General features: G+C 45.5%; 1 long non-coding RNA gene across 1 annotated transcript in view; it reads left to right on the forward strand.

The window, feature by feature from the left end:
- The window catches only part of LOC130276126 (uncharacterized), a 44,094-nt gene extending 24,777 nt beyond the window's left edge, over positions 1-19,317 (forward strand). The window contains exons 2-3 of the long non-coding RNA XR_008845030.1: positions 8,710-8,834; positions 18,889-19,317. This is a non-coding gene — a long non-coding RNA (uncharacterized LOC130276126). The remainder of the gene's footprint in view (positions 1-8,709; positions 8,835-18,888) is intronic.
- The last annotated feature ends 1,114 nt before the right edge of the window (positions 19,318-20,431 follow it).

The following is a 20,431-nucleotide window of genomic DNA, read 5'->3' on the forward strand; positions in this document are numbered from 1 at the left end:
CTGGTTTCAACTTACAATGGTCCAGAAAAGACCATTGTATGTTGAAACTATTGTATGTTGAGGCCATTGTAAGTTGAGGGATCACTGTACCTGAAGCACAGCGTGTCGAGACATGCCCTGGAAGCACACAACAGCGAATTCAGGGATTTTACAGTGACAGCCCTTGAACAAATCCCAGAGGATTCTGCAGACCGCTTCAACAATCTGTGCAAGAGAGAATCATTCTGGATCATTAAGATGAATACACTCCAGCCACTAGGCCTTAATGAGTGTTTAGAAAATGTCTAAAATTGGATTATTCTGTCTCCCCCCCCCTCCACCTTTACCCCCCCCCCCCCCACCAGACTGGGTTGTACTCACAATACCAGTCCCACTAAAAACCCCAGCTATCACCACACTACAATACCAATTTCTTATTGTTGAAATCCATACCTACTATGTATATACAAAACCACACATTCCCATCAAGTCAGTAGATTATTTTAATTCCATTACTAGGCAGACATATGCCCTTTGTGACATCAATATCGATTGAGGCCTATACCATCACTACAATATGCAGAACATCATTATACGGCTAATACACACCCTTTCCCATTTTGTGGAAGGTATGATGTCCCCCTTATTTAAAACTACTATGGCCCAACTCCGATATATTGACAAGAACATGAGGTTTTACCCCTCCTTACCTGGACACATTAACCCATAGTGTTGTAATATTACACCCCCATTTAAATATTATGGTCCTATAGCTTACTAGGTAAACTGGTTAGGACACTCTATTCCCTTCATTTTACCCCCAGAGATTATCCTCCCAATGTGGACTACATGTCCCTATTATCATTCCCCTCCTCTTAGGAGTCTTGATCTTCAAGCTGGTATACAATTTTATATATATAGATTATTCTTCACCCAATAGCCCACGTCTAAAAACTTCACTTACTTCAAGTCAGCCCCATGCACTTAACCACGCTGGTCTATTACACTGTATAGTGCCAGTGACGGTGTGCGCATGCGCGCTGCCCATGCGAACTGTCTGAGTCCCATTCGTGTTGACCGTACACATGCGCCAATTCACATCGGCGGAGACCAGACTTAGCGCACACAAGAATGGGCTACATACCTTGTCCCCCAGGCAAAACAAGAATGCCGGACAGGACACGCCATCGATGGGCACAAGTAAGCTGGCGTCCCTACAATTTTATTATTAATATCATTATTATTTTTATATTTTTATATATATTTTTTTATTTATTTATTATTATTATTATTTTCTTTTGGATACATATGCATGCATCTATCAACTAGGCTTGTCTAGTTTATTTGATTTTTATACAAAACTGTTAATATGTATTGATTATATGTCCATACTTATTTCACAACCGCATTTATTTGTTTACATTTAGTTTTTACATGATCGGAGTGCGCCGGCCACGTCACTGAACAGGGCTGTTCACACGGGCGGTCCGGTTACACTCGCAGGCTTTTTTTCCCTTTTAAATAGCACCTGTTTGTTAAGTATGTTAGAAGCCTATGTTTTATTGAGAAAGAGGTAGGAACCTCGAAACGCGTCTAATATTTGGCAATAAAAAAGAACCTTTATCCTAACTGGATCTCCAAGCATCATTGCAGCACGCACCATCAGATCCCGGCTTTTTCTTCCATCTACCTGATGTCCTAGATCAGCAAGGGAGTCCCCCTTCTGATTCCCGGGAGGCAGCTCCGTAAAATCACACAACCCCGCAAGGTGAGCAGACACCCGTAGCGGTGCGCACATCTACACTCATTAACCAATTTCTATGAACATACTACTCTCAGAGGAAGCTCTGCTCTCTCCTTTTTTTCATATCTAGTTTTCAAATACCTATGGGGAAGGGGGGTTTAACTCTGCCTATATCTATGGGGAAAGGGTAGGGAGGGGGGGGGGGTAACTCTGCGTATACCTATGGGGAATGGGGGGGGAGGATAACTATGCCAATACCTATGGGGAAGAGGGGGGGTAACTCTGCCTATAACTGTGGGGAAGGGGGGGGGGGTAACCCTGCCTATACCTATGGGGAATAGGGGGGGGGGGTAACTCTGCCTATACTTATGGGGAAGAGGGGGGTAACTCTGCCTATACCTATTGGGAAAGGGGGTAACTATGCCTTTACCTATGGGGAAGAGGGTTGTGGATAACTCTGCCTATACCTATTGGGAATGGGGGGGGTTTAACTCTGCCTATACCTACAGGGAAAGGGGGTGGGATTCTGCTGCCTATACCTAAGGAGAAAGGGTGGGTTAACTCTGTTCCTATACCTATAAGGAAGGGTGGGGGGCTAACACTGCTGCCTATACCTTTGGGGAAGGGGGATTAACTCTACTTCCTATACCTACAGAGAAGGGGAGGGGTTAACTCTGCTGTCTATACCTACAGGGAAGGGGGTTAACTCTGCTGCCTATACCTACCGGGAAGGGGAGGTTAACTCTGCTGGCCATACCTACAGGGAAGGGGGGTTAATTCTGCTGCCTATACCTACAGGGAAGGGGGAGTCAACTCTGTTGCCTATACCTACAGGGAAGGGGGGCTACCTAACTATATACCTGGAGGCCTAACTACTTACCTACATTCCCAACTACCTAACTATGTACATACCTGGCCTTCATACATGGCTGCCTAACTACCTAGCTAGCCCCCTACCTACTTGACTTGTCACCTACCTACCTATCTGGCTTCCTGATCTACCTACCTAGTTACCTATTTACCTGGCTACCTACCTACCTGCCCTTTGACTGTGCAGGACACCAAGGAGGGCATTATTACAGTTTGTGGGCCTATAGATGGAAAGATTGTGTAGAGCAGGGGATGGCACTGGAAAAATGCAGAGTCTGACATGTTTGTCCTGCAGATGTTAAGAGATCCACATGGCGGTCTTATCCGGACGGAGAAGAAAAGGAAAGAAGACGCCGCTGATCAGAAAATACGTAATTGTGAGTCCCAAAATGTAACAGTAATCCCTTATATGGTATGAGCATCCTGTGTACAGCTGTTTTCTACCTCCATATGGTCCTGTATATTATCACTTACATTGTATATAGATCCTTTATAGTATACTGGTCTGTGTATAGTGGTTTTATTCAGTACAGTATGGCAGTATTATCCAGTTATTGTGTGGTGGTATTACATTTGTGCTCCGGTCGGACTTGCCGGCCGTGAGTGCTTTCTGTCCCCTCTGTCGGCAGGGCTGAGATTCACAGTGCAGGACGCGCCCGCATGCGAGTCTCAGCCCGTCGCTTACCGTCCTGTGTCCTTGCTCCCTGATGTCCCGCAGCTCTGATCCTTTGGAGCGCACATGCGCTGGAGCTCTGTATTAGTCTAATTTTCTGCACCTGTCCTCTGGTCCATAAATATCTGCTCCTCCCTGCTCCCTGGGCCGGATCTTGGTTGTCCGAGTCAAGTCCTGTTCCTGAGTCAAATTCTGTTCCTGAGTCAAGTCCTGTTCCTGAGTCTGTGTACCTGTTCCCAGTTCCGGCCTGTCCTGTACCTGTGTTCCGGCCTTGTCCTTCTGCCCTGTCAGCCACGTCCTGCCCACCATGTTCTGTCAGGCCCTGTCTGTGTCACGTCACCCCCCAGCTACCTGTGTGGACGAGTCGTGCCAAGGGTGGCGACCTGGGTGTCACCTGCCGTAGCAAGAACATCTCGCTTTGCGGCGGGCTCTGGTGAAAACCAGTGGCACCTTAGACCCCGCTCCCTGGCACAGCTCAAGTCTCCATCCCCACAGGCCCAGAGGATCCACCACCTGCTGTCCACCTGTCGTGATTCCTAACAGTAAGATCCGGCCTGTCATAATAGTAAGATCCGGCCATGGATTCTGCTGGGGCGCTTTTGTCTGATTTTTCGGGTCTTTTCAATCTGGCCATGGATTCTGCTGAAGTTCCTCTGCCAGAAGTCCTTCCCACTGTTGTGGTCCGTCAAGCGCAACAACTGATGTTACTTTCAGCAATGATGCAACAGCTTTTGGCCTTGCAACAGCAGCAGGTACCTCAATCTGGTCCACTACCAGTTCTTGCAGTGTCTCCTGGGTCTCAGCCATGCCTATCTGTAGCTCGTCGGGAGTCCCAACATCCTTCCTTGCTACCAACTTTGCCTCCTGCCGAAGAGGTCTTGGATGTGGACCGTTTGCACCTGTCAGCTCCAGCTTTGTCTCCTGGTTCCCAGCTATGCCTGCCTTTACCTTGTCTTGTGTCCCAACATCCTTCCTTGTTACCAACTTTGCCTCTTGCCGAAGAGGCTATGGATGCGGACTGTCTTGAATTTTGCCAAGTTATTTGTCTTGTTACTTTTTTCTCTCCAGGTGTTCATCTCAGAAAACAAAAGACTCGTAGCCTGAAGCCTGTTAGTTCTTGTCTGCCTTTGCCCAGTTCAGCACCCCGCTGGTCTTATGTAGTGGAGAACTCTTTGAGTCCCAAAGAAGAGGGGAGACCAAAGGGGGGTACTGTTACAGTTGCGCTCCGGTCGGACTAGCCGGCCTTGAGTTCTTTCTGTCCCTGCTGTCGGCGGGGCTGACATTCGCAGTGCAGGACGCACTCGCATGCGAGTCTCAGCACGTTGCTTACCATCCTGTGTCCTTGCTCCATGATGTCCCGCAGCTCCGGCATGTGTGCCTCTGGCCCCTTTGGGCGCGTGCGCTCCGGAGCTCTGTTTCTTAAAGGGCCAGTACCCTATTAGTCTAATTGTCTGTACCTGTCCTCTGGTCGATAAGTATTTGTTCCTCCCTGCTTCATGGGCCGGATCTTGGTTGCCTGAGTCAAGTCTTGTTCCTGAGTCAAATCCTGTTCCTGAGTCAAGTCCTGTTCCCGAGTCTGTGTACCGGTTCCTAGTTCTGGCCTGTCCTATACCTGTGTTCCTGCCTTGTCCTTCTGCCCTGCCAGCCATGTCCTGCTCACCATGTCCTGCCCACCACATCCTGTCTGCCACGTTCTGTCAGTCCCTGTCTGTGTCACGTCACCCCCCAGCTACCTGTGTGGACGAGTCGTGCCAGGGGTAGCGACCTGGGTGCCACCTGCCGAAGCAAGACCATCTCGCTTTGCGGGTGGGCTCTGGTTAAAACCAGTGGCACCTTAGACCCCGCTCCCTGGCATGGCTCAAGTCTCCATTCACACAGGCCCAGAGGATCCACCACCTGCTGTCCACCTGCCATGATTCCTAACAGTAAGATCCAGCCTTTCCTGGTATGTGGTATATATTTACTCCTTGTATACCGGTATTATTGGTCATAGAAATTTACCTATGTTACAGTGTTTCTTACATACATAAATTTTAGTTTATTGTATGTGGGATTTGGGTGCAAAAAAGGGCTGCAGAGCCTAGCTGGGGCCCTTGCCCTTTTTTGGTGCGGAGGCCCCGAATGTTGTCAGTACGCCCCTGCTCCACGCTGTGTCTTTCAGCCACTATATGGTCTCCTCATACTGATGCCATCCCCAGGCTCTGTCATTGTGCAGCTCTTTCACAGTGATTCTAATAGCGATGCCTATAATCTGCATGTCGTACTGAATAACAGTATTATTTCACTAACCCAGCACCCACCCCATGCATGTTTCAGCAAGGCAAAGTGTTCTACACCCCTATTGAGGCTCTCTGTAGGCCAGAAATAGCCGTTTTTAATAGCAATTTACCTGGTTCGGACCGAACCAAATTTTTTGGGAAAATTCGGCGAATTGGCTGAATCAAATTTTTCAAAAATTCGCTCATCTCTAATTATTATTATTACTATTACCCCCTCCTCCTGATCACATAGTGTAAAAACAACAGTTCTCTTCTTCATCCTTGATGTTTTCTTGAGGATCGAGCAGGACTCCTCCTTTAGCTCCACAGTTGTAAATGTCAGCAGGACTTAATATGGTCCTTAACATCTGTTAAAAAGTCTGTGTACCTCACTGGGCTGTAAACTGCTCTCTTTTCTGGGAGCATAAGGTGGATTACCTCATAGTTTTATTATGTCTGACACAAACCCTCCACATCTAAGTCCTCGTCTTCTAGGAAGTTGTATGTCTGCAATAGAGTCAATGCATTCACATTATATTCGATCCTTGAGTATCCAGCAAGATTTCTTTTTTAGGTCGACAATTTTGATGTCAGTAGGACTTGGTATGGTCCTTAAAGGGGAACTCAGATATAGAACATCGGATCTCCTATCCAAATTTCCTCATAACTTTATTTTGACTGCCACAAACATCCCCATTCAAGTCCTCTTCTTCTAGCAAGTTACATGTCTGCAAGAGTGACAATGCATTCACATTGTTTTAGTTCGAGCTGGGCCCACCTGGTGGCTTTGATGAAGACATGGAATGGATCATTTTAAACGGGTACTCTGGTGGAAACAACTTTTTATTCTAATCAACTGGTGCCAGAAAGTTAAATAGATTTGTAAATTACTTCTATTTAAAAATCTTAATACTTCCAGTACTTATCAGCTGCTTTATGCTCCACAGGAAGTTGTATAGTTATTTTCTGTCTGACCACAGTGCTCTCTGTTGACACCTCTGTCCACATCAGGAACTCTCCACAATTGCCCCCCCCCCCCCAGATTAATTTCCCCCATCAGTACTAAGGACATCCCTGTGTCCTGAAAGATCTTTTCGGGACATAAGGATGCCCGGGTTAACTCTCTTAGGACCCGCGTTACCTTTAGAAACACAAGGCCACAGGGAGGTAAAGCACACAGGGACATCACTGACATCCCATGTGTGTGCCCATAGGAGCGGATGAGCAGAGCATCGAGCAGGAGGATGTGCGCTGGCCAGCATGGTAAGTTACTAGCTGCACTTCAGCTTCGGTGATCGGACCACCGTTCTTACGCAGTGATGAGCAGCATATGCCATATTAGAATTTGCGATATTTCGCGAATATATGGATGAATATTCGCCCTATATTCACAAAATTTGCATAATCGACATATTTGTGGTTATTTTTGCTTTGCGTTAATGCACGTATGCGCATGCGGATAACTATCTACCTATCTATCTATTTATCTATCTATCCATCTAGAAAAATAAAGATGATGCAGCACTCCACCAATATGCAAAAGGTGGTTGTTTATTCCATCATGTGCAAAGACAACGTTTCACCAGTCTCTCACTGGCTTTCTCACTTGAGAAAGCCAGTGAGAGGCTGGTGAAACGTTGTCTTTGCAGATGATGGAATAAACAACCACCTTTTGCATATTGGTGGAGTGCTGCATCATCTTTATTTTTCTGGATTGAGGAACCAGTGGACCCAGGTTCCAGGAATGCGGGCACCCCATTTTCTTCTTCTATTCTGGACGACTGAGGTGCTGTCTTTATCTATTTTCCATCTATCTATCTCCTAATTCTTGGTCTATTTTTGGTATATACAGAAGTGATAATGGGTCTATGACATTTTTCATTTAGAATATTGTCATGTCATATTCGCGAATATCGTCACTATCTATCTACCTATCTAATTTTTGTGATGATATTTGCGTATATGAGGATATTCGCGAATATTCACTCTCCAGTCTAATACAGTAAATAGTATAGGAGCCTTCTTTAGACCACAAGCTGAAAGCAGAGATCACTGTGATGTGTTCTGTGTGGAAAAAAATTACTAATATTCATAATTACGAATATATAGTGCTATATTCACCATATTCGCAAAAATGCAAAATTCGCAATAAATATTTGAATTGCGAATATTCGCAATCAACAGTACTCCTACGGTCCCGGGACCTGCTGCTATGGCCTATAGGCCATAGCAGTAGATCGTGACCCCAGACCGGAGGAGCTCTGACCGGAGCACTGGGGTGAGGCAGTACACACAGCCACACAGAACATAAAGCCTCCAGCCATACACTGTATTTGGGGGAACTATACTGCCAACCGAATGTGAGGGAACATACTGCCAACCAAATGTGGGGGAACTATACTGCCAACCTAATGTGGGGGAACTATACTACCAACCTAATGTAGGGGAACTATACTGCCAACCTAATGTGGGGGAACTATGCTTCCAACCTAATGTGGGGGAACTATGCTGCCAACCTAATGTGGGGGGAACTATGCTGCCCACCCAATGTGGGGGGAACTATGCTTCCAACCTAATGTGGGGAGAACTGTGCTTCCAACCTAATGTGGGGGGAACTATGCTGCATACTTAAAGGGGTAGTCCACTGCCCCAGCATTCGGAATTTGAATGCTTTGAACGCTGGGTGCAGGCTTCACGCCATGCCCCTCAATGCAAAACTATGGGAGGGGGCGGGTCGACCTATGCATGATACTCTGATTGTGCCCCTCCCAAGACTAGACTCTGGATCTAATTTTCTCCTGCTCTGGACAGTTTCTGACATGGACAGAAGTGTCAATGGAGAGCACTGTGGTCAGACTGAAAAGAACATTATAACTTCCTCTGTTTCATACAGCAGCAGATAAATACTGGAAAGATTAAAAAAAAATTAAATAGAAGTAATTTACAAATTGTTTTCCAGCATAGTACCCCTTCAATGGGCATTTGGCTTAAATTTGTAGAAATTTTTCAAAAAAAGTTCAAATAAACAACACCTTTCTTCTTTCCCATTGGATTGAGTTTGCAAGATATGATGCACCTACTGGATAAATTGTATTTGTTGTTTCGCTTGCATTGCTTCTAAAGACATTTTTATCTTAACAGGCAAGAAATATTTTCTCTCTCTTTTTTTTTTCATCCCTAAAAAGCTCCACATTCTAGAAGTTGTATATTGCAGGAGGAAACAGCCACAGGATTTTCCTGGATTTTCTGCGCTTCTGCTAGAGTATGGAGAAACGTTGACGTGTTACAGGATGATCAAACATAGAAGCAGGTGAGACAGATGGAAGCCACCCGAGGGTTCAGCAGCAACCATGAAAATTATTCAAATATCTTCTGCAAAATGCTGGAAATGGATGAACGCAGCAAACACGCGAGCAGAACATGCGAGCGGGCAGAAGAGGTTTAGTTGACACAATTTATTTGCAGACGGGATACATAAAAGAATAGAATAACCTAGTGAAGCTGAACGTCTCTCATGGAGATAAATCTATCACTTGCTGAAAGCATTTTTGATGTATAAATGTCATAAGCACATGAAAAATGATAAGACTGACGAGCAAGCAAAACCAAAAACCCCACTTGTCGATGCTGTATTTTTAAAGTGTGAAATGCTCCGAGAAATAGCAAAAAAATCTCCAATCTAAACTGGGAAAATTAATTAAAAACAATAACATTGACAATTGCAATGTATTTATTTATTAGAGAGCAGAAGTGCCTTTACTGAGAATACAGCCTATACATACACTGGATAATCATGGGGACATCACTGAGAATATAGCCTATACATACACTGGATAATCGTAGTAACATTACTGATATTGCAGCCTATCCATTCACTAGAGATCAGCAGTGACATCACTGAGAATACAGCCTATCCATTCACTAGAGATCAGCAGTGATATCACTGAGAATACATCCTATCCATTCACTAGAGATCAGCAGTGACATCATTGAGAATACATCCTATCCATTCACTAGAGATCAGCAGTGACATCACTGAGAATACAGCCTATCCATTCACTAGAGATCAGCAGTGACATCACTGAGAATACAGCCTATCCATTCATAGAGATCAGCAGTGACATCACTGAGAATACAGCCTATCCATTCACTAGAGATCAGCAGTGACATCACTGAGGATACATCCTATCCATTCACTAGAGATCAGCAGTGACATCACTGAGAATACAGCCTATCCATTCACTAGAGATCAGCAGTGACATCACTGAGAATACAACATATCCATTTACTAGAGATCAGCAGTTACATCACTGAGAATACAGCTTATCCATTCACTAGAGATCAGCAGTGACATCACTGAGAATACAGCCTATCCATTCACTAGAGATCAGCAGTGACATCACTGAGAATACAACCTATCCATTCACTAGAGATCAGCAGTTACATCACTGAGAATACAGCTTATCCATTCACTAGAGATCAGCAGTGACATCACTGAGAATACAGCCTATACATTCACTAGAGATCAGCAGTGACATCACAGAGAATACATCCTATCCATTCACTAGAGATCAACAGTGACATCACTGAGAATACAGCCTATCCATTCATAGAGTTCAGCAGTGACATCACTGAGAATACAGCCTATCCATTCACTAGAGATCAGCAGTGACATCACTGAGAATACATCTTATCCATTCATAGAGATCAGCAGTGATATCACTGAGAATACAGCCTATCCATTCACTAGAGATCAGCAGTGACATCACTGAGAATAAAGCCTATTTTTTTAAAGGGGTGCTTCACCCATAGACATCCTATCCCCTATCGTAACCCCCTGCGATCTCCATATAGCACTCGTGCTACACCTGGCATTCTAAATAGTATGTTTAAAAACCTGGGTTGCCGCATGCACCTCCATTCATGTCTATAGGAGGGGGCATTATAACCATCATACCCCCTCCCATAGACATGAATGGAGGGGGCGTGGCATGATGTCAGGTCTCCGGCCATGGAAACCCAGCGTGCGGCATGCAGATCATGGCACTCCCTGTAGTTGGACCCCCGCGATCAGATATCTTATCCCCTATCCTTTGTATAGGGGATAAGATGCCTGTGTGCTGAGTACTCCTTTAACTAGAGATCAGCAGTGCCATCTTTGATATGACAGCCTATCCACTCACTAGAGATCAGCAGTGACATCACTGAGAGGATATATTTTTTTGTATACTGCTGCTTCATGTAATGTCTGATAACACTGACCAATGCAGTTCTATGGAGCAACAGTATATGCAATTAGTAAATTGCAAGTAATAGTTCCCTATGGGTACTAAAAATATAAAAAATTAGCGCCACGTTCTTAAATGTCCCTATTATAAAAATATAACGTTAATTTTAAACCGCACTTTCAATGGCGTATACATAGAAAAATACCAAAGTCCAGAAATGCATATTTTTAGTCACTTTGTATACCCTAAAAAAAAAAGGCCCATCAAAACAAAAATGGTACCAATAAAACTACATATCACAGTGCAAACAACTAGCCCTTACACATCTCTGTATAAGGAAAAATTTAAAAGTTTTTGGGATCAGAAGAGGACAATTTTAGACATACTAATTTTTGGACAAAACGTAATCATTTTTTTTTAAAGAAGTAAAAAAAAAAAAAAAAAACTATATAATTTGTGTATAGTTGTAATCATATGGACTTACAGAATAAATATGATCACCCAGATTTATCAATTAGCCTGAAACCCTAATTGTCTGTTTTTTCTCATAACAACCAATCACAGCTCAGCTTTCATATAATAACGAGCTCTCATAAAGTGAAAGTTGAGCTGTGATTGATAAATATGGGCCATTGTGTCATTTTTTTACCGAAAGGGCACTGTGTAGAAACGGAAGCCCCCAAAAGTTACAAAATGGGGTGTTTTTTTTATTTTGCCCTACAAATAATTTCTTTTTGGTTTTGCTGTAGACTTTTTGATGAAAAAAACCTAAATCCTTAAGGGGTTACAGAAGATATATTTGTTGTCAAATTTCATATGTGTTGCAGGAAATCCACAACCAAGACACTGGCCCTCTTAAAGGGGTACTCCGGCCCTAAGACATCTTATCCCCCATCCTCCTGCCGCTGGGGATCCTGCAATCTCGCATGCAGCACCCACCTGTGGGAGCTGCATGCAGCGCTGCAGCCTCCGAGTCTGCCGGGTAACTATTACGGGGCCGGACTATCGGGATGTCACGACTCCGCCCCCGTGTAACGTCACACCCCGCCCCTGCAATGCAAGTCTATGGGTGGGCCCAGGTTTAAATGAGTTTGTGGAAAATCCCTTTGACAAGAAGGGCACATCCTTTCTAATGTCCTTCATATCTATACAGCAAAAACTAATTCAGTACCATCTTTATTCTTCATTCAGACCTCCTGCGACCACCAGAGAACAAAGCAAAGCTCTTCCCAGGGGAAATAGTGCAGAGGCAAGTTCTTACCTCTTCTGGAGGCAGCCCCCTTTCCTTGTGATGCCTCCCATATTGCAGTGGGAGGCAGTTTGGCTCTTTTTTTGTTTAGCAATTGAAAAGTTTAATTCAAAACTTTAGGGCACCAATAATTGTGGAACATGGTTACATAGTAAATTTTATTCCAGCTTTATGAGACAGGCATCTGTATGTCCTGTCCCAGGCAAGAAACATTATGCTGCAAATCCTGGTGAAACTTCAGCCTTAAAGTGTACCTGTCATCAACAAAAACTTTTTATACAATGTAGATAATTTCATTATATGTACTGTATATTTTTAATATTCATTGGTTAAAAAATTTGTATATTTTGGGGTGAAAAAAAATGCTGTCCCTATAGCTATTGTGAAGAGACCAGATACAGGAAGTGAGGGCGAACAAGCATGGCTCTGTGCATGCTCCTGGCTTGTCAATCATCCTGATGTGTGAGCTGGGAGCATTTCACAGAGCCTCACTGCACAGAGCTCTGCTTGTCCTCACTGCACAGAGTCCTGCTTGTCCTCACTGCACAGAGCCCTGCTTGTCCTCACTGCACAGAGCCCTGCTTGTCCTCAGTGTACAGAGCCCTGCTTGTCCTCAGTATACAAAGCCTTGCTTGTCCTCAGTGTAGAAATCCCTTCTTGTCCTCAGTGCACAGAGCCCTGCTGGTCCAACCACACTTCATGTATTTGGTCTCCTCATAGAGATACACTGGCAATAGCTGCAGGGAAAAACATATACACATTGTTTAACCAATGTATATTACAAATATACTGTCACGTTGGGCAGGGATTTGGTGAAGACCCAATCTTGCCCACACCCACTGTCCCTGCTTACTTGCGTACCCATCCTAAACAATGGGTTCACAACCACGAGGATGTTCCCTACCTACTATGTGCAAGGACAGACAGAGTCAAAATAATAAACTACTGTCACGATGCCGGCTGGCAGGAGGTGGATCCTCTGTGCCAGAGAGGGATTGGCGAGGACCGTGCTAGTGGACCGGTTCTAAGTCACTACTGGTTTTCACCAGAGCCCGCCGCAAAGCGGGATGGTCTTGCTGCGGCGGTAGTGACCAGGTCGTATCCACTAGCAACGGCTCAACCTCTCTGACTGCTGAAGATAGGCGCGGTACAAGGGAGTAGACAGAAGCAAGGTCGGACGTAGCAGAAGGTCGGGGGCAGGCGGCAAGGTTCGTAGTCAGGGTGGATAGCAGAAGTTCTGGTACACAGGCTTAGGACACACAAAACGCTTTCACTGGCACAAGGCAACAAGATCCGGCCAGGGAGTGCAAGGGAGGAGATCAGATATAGCCAGGGAGCAGGTGGAAGCCAATAAGCTAATTGGGCCAGGCACCAATCATTGGTGCACTGGCCCTTTAAGTCTCAGGGAGCTGGCGCGTGCGCGCCCTAGAGAGCGGAGCCGCGCGCGCCAGCACATGACAGCAGGGGACGGGAACGGGTAAGTGACCTGGGATGCGATTCGCGAGCGGGCGCGTCCCGCTGTGCGAATCGCATCCCCGACGGCCATGACAGTGCAGCGCTCCCTGTCAGCGGGACCGACCGGGGCGCTGCGGAGAGAGAGACGCCGTACGCGCTCCGGGGAGGAGCGGGGACCCGGAGCGCTAGGCGTAACAGTACCCCCCCCCTTAGGTCTCCCCTTCTCTTTGTCCGGTAACTGCCTCCCCTGGGATGAGGACACCGGGAAAGGATGGAGGGATTCCTCAACGGCAGGCAGTACAGCAGGAGTGGGAATGGGGAGGGAGGGCAGAGGGCGAGGCCTGGCACGGGGCAGTGTGACACCAGGACGAGGGCCATGAGGAGGCACCGAGGCTTGCCTGACTGGACTGGGAGGGGGGGAGAGGCACTTCTTATGGCAGGCAGAGTCCATAAAGACCTTAGGGAGACCGGATACAGGGGGAACCACAGGGTCACGGCAGGGAGTACTGGGAACCGGTTTAAGGCAGTCCTTGAAGCAAGAGGTACCCCAGCTCTTGATCTCCCATGTGGACCAATCCAGGGTTGGGGAATGGTGTTGAAGCCAGGGTAGTCCAAGGAGAATTTCGGAAGTGCAATTGGAGAGGACCAAAAACTCAATTTTTTCGTGATGAGTTCCGATGCACATTAGGAGGGGCTCCGTGCGGTAACGCACGGTGCAATCCAACCTGGCTCCGTTGACCGCGGAAATGTGGAGTGGCTTGACGAGACGGGTCACCGGGATGCGGAATTTATTCACCAAGGACTCCCGAATAAAATTCCCAGAGGCACCAGAGTCCAGGCAGGCCACGGCTGAGAGGGAAGAGCTGGCTGAAGGAGAAATCCGTACAGGCACCGTGAGACGTGGAGAAGCCGACTTAGCATCAAGAGACGCCACACCCACGAGAGCTGGGTGCGAGCGTGCGTTTCCCAGACGTGGAGGACGGATAGGGCAATCCACCAAAAAATGTTCATTACTGGCACAGTACAGACAAAGATTCTCTTCCTTACGGCGATTCCTCTCTTCCAGGGTCAGGCGAGACCGATCCACTTGCATGGCCTCCTCGGCGGGAGGCCTAGGCGCAGATTGCAATGGAGACTGTGGGAGAGGTGTCCAGAGATCTAAGTCTTTTTCCTGGCGGAGCTCTTGATGCCTCTCAGAAAAACGCATGTCAATGCGAGTGGCTAGATGAATGAGTTCATGCAGGTTAGCAGGAGTTTCTCGTGCGGCCAGAACATCTTTAATGTTGCTGGATAGGCCTTTTTTAAAGGTCGCGCAGAGGGCCTCATTATTCCAGGATAGTTCAGAAGCAAGAGTACGGAATTGTATGGCGTACTCGCCAACGGAAGAATTACCCTGGACCAGGTTCAGCAGGGCAGTCTCAGCAGAAGAGGCTCGGGCAGGTTCCTCAAAGACACTTCGAATTTCCGAGAAGAAGGAGTGTACAGAGGCAGTGACGGGGTCATTGCGGTCCCAGAGCGGTGTGGCCCATGACAGGGCTTTTCCAGACAGAAGGCTGACTACGAAAGCCACCTTAGACCTTTCAGTAGGAAACTGGTCCGACATCATCTCCAAGTGCAGGGAACATTGCGAAAGAAAGCCACGGCAAAACTTAGAGTCCCCATTAAATTTGTCCGGCAAGGACAGGCGGAGGCTAGGAGTGGCCACTCGCTGCGGAAGGGGTGCAGGAGCTGGCGGAGGAGATGGTTGCTGCTGTAGCAGAGGCAGAAGTTGCGACTGAAGTTGCTGCACCATGGTGGACACTTCCGACAGCTGGTGGGTTAGATGGGCGATCTGTCGGGATTGCTGGGCGACCACCGTGGTGATATCAGAGATATAAGGCAGAGGGACCTCAGCGGGATCCATGGCCGGATCTACTGTCACGATGCCGGCTGGCAGGAGGTGGATCCTCTGTGCCAGAGAGGGATTGGCGAGGACCGTGCTAGTGGACCGGTTCTAAGTCACTACTGGTTTTCACCAGAGCCCGCCGCAAAGCGGGATGGTCTTGCTGCGGCGGTAGTGACCAGGTCGTATCCACTAGCAACGGCTCAACCTCTCTGACTGCTGAAGATAGGCGCGGTACAAGGGAGTAGACAGAAGCAAGGTCGGACGTAGCAGAAGGTCGGGGGCAGGTGGCAAGGTTCGTAGTCAGGGTGGATAGCAGAAGTTCTGGTACACAGGCTTAGGACACACAAAACGCTTTCACTGGCACAAAACGCTTTCACTGGCTGTGCGAATCGCATCCCCGACGGCCATGACAGTGCAGCGCTCCCGGTCAGCGGGACCGACCGGGGCGCTGCGGAGAGAGAGACACCGTACGCGCTCCGGGGAGGAGCAGGGACCCGGAGCGCTAGGCGTAACAACTACAAAATAGTATGCGTTGGGAAACATCTGGAGCACACAACCTAACAGAGATACACTAAGACAAACACACAGTCAAAACAAAGTGAGTCTTAGCAAAAGTCGGTAACAGGTGATAGCAAAGTAACAATGCAAATACCATAGGAGATGTCAAGAACCAAGCCAGACGATCAGAGTACCAAAACAGATAATATAGATGTAGGAATGCTAGCTTCAGTCAACAGGTAACTTTCACAAGCAAAGCACAAGAGAAAGTTACTTCCTTATATATGAGAGTGTAGGTGAAAAGAGAATCCTGATGGATAGAAGGAACCAGAGTACAGATAGGCTGGGAAGAATCTTCAACCACACCCAAACAGCTCAGGGTGTAGTCCCAGTAACTAACATAAACAACAAAGCTACGCAGAATTAACGCTATGGGTGCAGACAGAACCAGTCATTACATATACATATAAAGGTATTATCTTATATAAGGTATTATATCTTATATCTTATATAAGGTATTATCTTATAAAAGGTATTATATTATATAAAAAGTTTTTGTTGAAGACAGGTATACTTTAAAAATGTTTTATTAGATATGTCAGTATATCAAAATATGCACTTGAGAATTTTCCTGATTCTCAAGCCAGATGGGAGGTGTCAGTCATTTTTTATTAAACCCATGGCATTGCATGGTTACCTTGGACCTCAAGGATGTGTACCTTTATGCACCATTGGCCGGGAATCACAAAAAGGTTCTAACAGGAGCCAGCACAGGATCAAGATATAGCATTTCCAATTCTTGTTTTTTTACTTTGGTATACCCACAGCAGGACTTGTCAGGACTATGGGAGTCAAACTCTGCCAAGAAGGAATTGTAATAGTCCTATAGTTGGGTAAATGGCTGTTCAAGATAGTTCCCATCGTATTTTTTTAAAAGAAGAAAGAATGTGTTATAACCTTTTTTTTCTTTCTCAGCTAAGTGATAAACTTGGAGAAGTTAGGTCACTAACTACATAGGATGGACTTGTTAGACTAGTACATGCGTATACTGTATCTATATAGTGACCATAGTGGCACATCATCTAAACATGTATGTCAGCTGTATGCCTAAGCCCCCATAAACCATAGCTATAGTTTCATCCAGGCTCTGGTAAAGACTTTACCCTCCTTTAATTTCAAGTGTCCTCCCTTTACAAATAATAATCAGAAGCTGGTCCTCTCTTAATACTGTACTCATCTGGAAAAGAATATGTTGCCTCAGTTGCCTGTTACAAACAGGAAGTCCATAGGACAGGCCATCTGTTCACGTTCACACAAGGACTCAGGAAAGGTATTAGAGGATCCCATAGAGGCCTTTTCTCTCCCCAGTGTAGTGCAGACACACTCTACAAGGGCAACAGCAGCCTTCAGGGCAGAACGGCTCGAGTTCCAGTGGAATCGGCTGACAAAATGGAGCTGAGATAAAATTACAAAGATGAGCAACTTAGGCCTTGTTCACATCAGTGCAAGTAACTCTGTTAGGCAGCTCGATTAGTTGATTCCATAAAAATGACAGGAATTTAGGGGAGAAAAAAATACTGCAGGTCTGCTAAACTCCTGAAAAACACCAGACATCAAATGGAAACCTGACAGACTCCAATCAAAGTCATTAGACCTGTTGATATCCATTGGTAGGCATTGTTACGCACTCCGTCCAGCCCCAATATCAGCATCAGTAACAGAGCCCTCAAACTGAGCTTTGTAACACAGAAGGGAACATAGCCTAAACTAGTAAGGGGTGTGGAGGACCTTACTTATGAGAATAGATTAAAATAATTCAATGTGTTAAGTCTTAAGAAGAGACATTTAATGGGGGACATAACCAATGTGTTTAAGTAAATAAATAGCTCATATAAAAAATATGGTGTAGAGCTCTGTCATGTACAAACAAGGGGGCATATAAATGTTTTTAAGTTTAAGATGTCCAGAAAAGGTAGAATTTACTTTTACAATTTTGTGTAGTCCAAACAACAGTCTATATTCCTCTTGTAATAAAGCTCCCGGTTGCAGTTTTCATGGTCAACTTTTTAAAAACAGAGCACGAGGGGAGGGTTACAGTTTCTGTATACTTTGCATAGTTAATCCTTTGGCTGTGAAACAGACTTTAAAGGGGGTACTCTGCCCCTATACATCTTATCCTCTATCCAAAAGATAGGGTATAAGATGTCTGATCACGGAGGTCCCACCACTGGTGCCCCCTGTGTTCTCCATGCCGCACCCGTGTTCGTTTAGAGCGTCCGGTTCAGCGCTGGAGACTAGTGACATCATGCCCGCACCCCGCTCGTGACATCACGACCACGGACCCTCAATGCAAGTCTATGGGAGGGGGCATGACATCACATTGGGGGCGTAACTGTGACATCACGAGCCTCCACCCTGCATCATCAGTCATCAGTGAACCGGATGTCTTGGGTGCTGCAGCCGAGATCGTGGAAGTCCCCAGCTCCAGGACCCCCGCGATCAGACATCTTATCCCCTATCCTTTGAATGGGGATAAGATGTCTGGGGCGGAGTACCCCTTTAAGACTGAAAATAGACATTTTGAAAAATTTACATTTCAAGAAAACCTGTTTGTGCAAGACAGGTTTATTGAAAAGTAAAATTTCCAAAAATGTTTATTTTCAGTCTCAAATGTTTCTGATGTAAAATTAAGACTTCTTTTGAAGCATCTACTTTCCAAAAAATGGCTGGTTTGCAAATTGCACAATGTTTTCTGTAGTAAGGTGGAATAAAATCATCTGAGCAGAAAGAAAATAAGTAAATTCAACTAAACAGTAGCTCCAAATCTTTAAAATACCATCAAAAGGTTTTAAAGTTTTGATTTTGCATGTAAAATCTGTTGTATTTTTGAGGCTCAAAACGGTCTCAAAACACCGTGTATAAACACAAAGCCTTTTCTTCACCTGTCTCAACATTCAGAACAGAAAAGACTTTACCTTTTGTTATTTTATTTTATATTTTGCTATTATAATGTTATGTTTCATGATAAGTTATTTTTCTTTTTTTTTAGGACAGATGAGCAGCTCAAAAAAAGTAGACAAGAATAAAAAGAGAATTGTAATGTAAATCACTGAGCGCAGCCGGCGAGCTCAGGTCGGGAGTTTCACACATTTTACATCAACTACAAAATCCTCAGAAACTCATTGAAGTGTGGCAAGGACTGAAGTCCCTTTGAAGATGTTAGTTCCAGAATCTCAGGACTTGGTTTTCTATTGACTTTTATACCCAAACATCTCAGTTAATTTGAAGCATTAGTGTTAATATTTAATATAATGGAGGTCTCCTTGCTTATTGACCCCTCTGATATTTACTAGGTTCCAAAACTTTGAGGTTTTGATGAGGAATTTATTGCGTTTTTAGAAGGTAAATTTCCATCCACATGTTAATTGCTGCCTTGATCTTGTAAGTAAAGTCTGTAGCTTGTTTATTTTGTTGCAACTTATGTCAACTCACGTTACATTTTTCCTTCTCATTCCTTATATAGCGTCAGTCTTGTTTGTGATTTCTGCTTCAATGTTTCGTCCTTTTTCAGGAGATGCAGTTGTAATTTGAACATATTTATTCTGCAGAACAGAAGCTATGCATATACCAGTACAGAACCGAGACAGAAGAATCAGCCAGTGATTGATCTAGTCGAACCAGTGGCATAGAAACTCTATAGTTTAACATTTCTGAGCAAAAATATTTGGCTTTAGAGGATTTACGCCTCTCGTAGCAAGGGGGCGTGATGGTGGAGGCTGGAAGGGGACTCACCTTCCTTACCTATCTGACTTGTGACACCTCAAATGATGATGTATATTTGTGTGCCGGATGCAACGGCAGCCACGGATCAATTGGATTTGTTAAGAGGCGCACGTGGGCCAAAAATGGGCATTATCCAGGGATAGAAACACAGAGCTAATTTCTTCAAAAAATGGCACCACCTTTGTCCTTAGGTTGTGTGGCATATGGCAGCTCAGTTCCATTGTGGTGAATGGAGCCAAGTTGTAATACCGCACACAACCTGAGGACCTGTGTTTACAAAACTACAACTTCCAACATGCATCAACAGTTGTCCAGACATGCTGGGAGTTGTTGTTTGAGGCACCTTGGTTGGGAAACACTACACTAGGCAGTAAGGTAGGTAAAGGGGTATCTCTTCCGAGGATACCATGGACTAGATAGAGGACCAAATCAAGAATACCAGGGAGAGGGGTAGAAAACAGTACACTGAGGACAAGGGACATGGAGACATAATATATGTTATATATCTAGTAGTATTTGATCACAAGTTTTACAAGCGATACAGGGGGTGAAAAGGTGAAAGCCCAACTAGATCCCTAATAAAACATCTCTACTGTATGCAGGGGCGGACTTACTAGCTGGTCCGATCAGACGTTGTCTGAGGGTCCGGACTGGTTAAGGGCACGCCGTCGCCACTACTGAGGATCCGGGCCGCCGCTACTGAGGATCTGCTACTGAGGATCCCCAGCAGACAGTGCTGCCTTTTCCAGTACAGGAGAAGGCCTTTCCTCTGTTTGAGCCGCATCTGCAGCTTACACAGAGGAGATGTG

The sequence above is a fragment of the Hyla sarda genome, chromosome 6, assembly GCF_029499605.1.
Source record: "Hyla sarda isolate aHylSar1 chromosome 6, aHylSar1.hap1, whole genome shotgun sequence".
Classification (NCBI taxonomy): Eukaryota; Metazoa; Chordata; class Amphibia; order Anura; family Hylidae; genus Hyla; species Hyla sarda.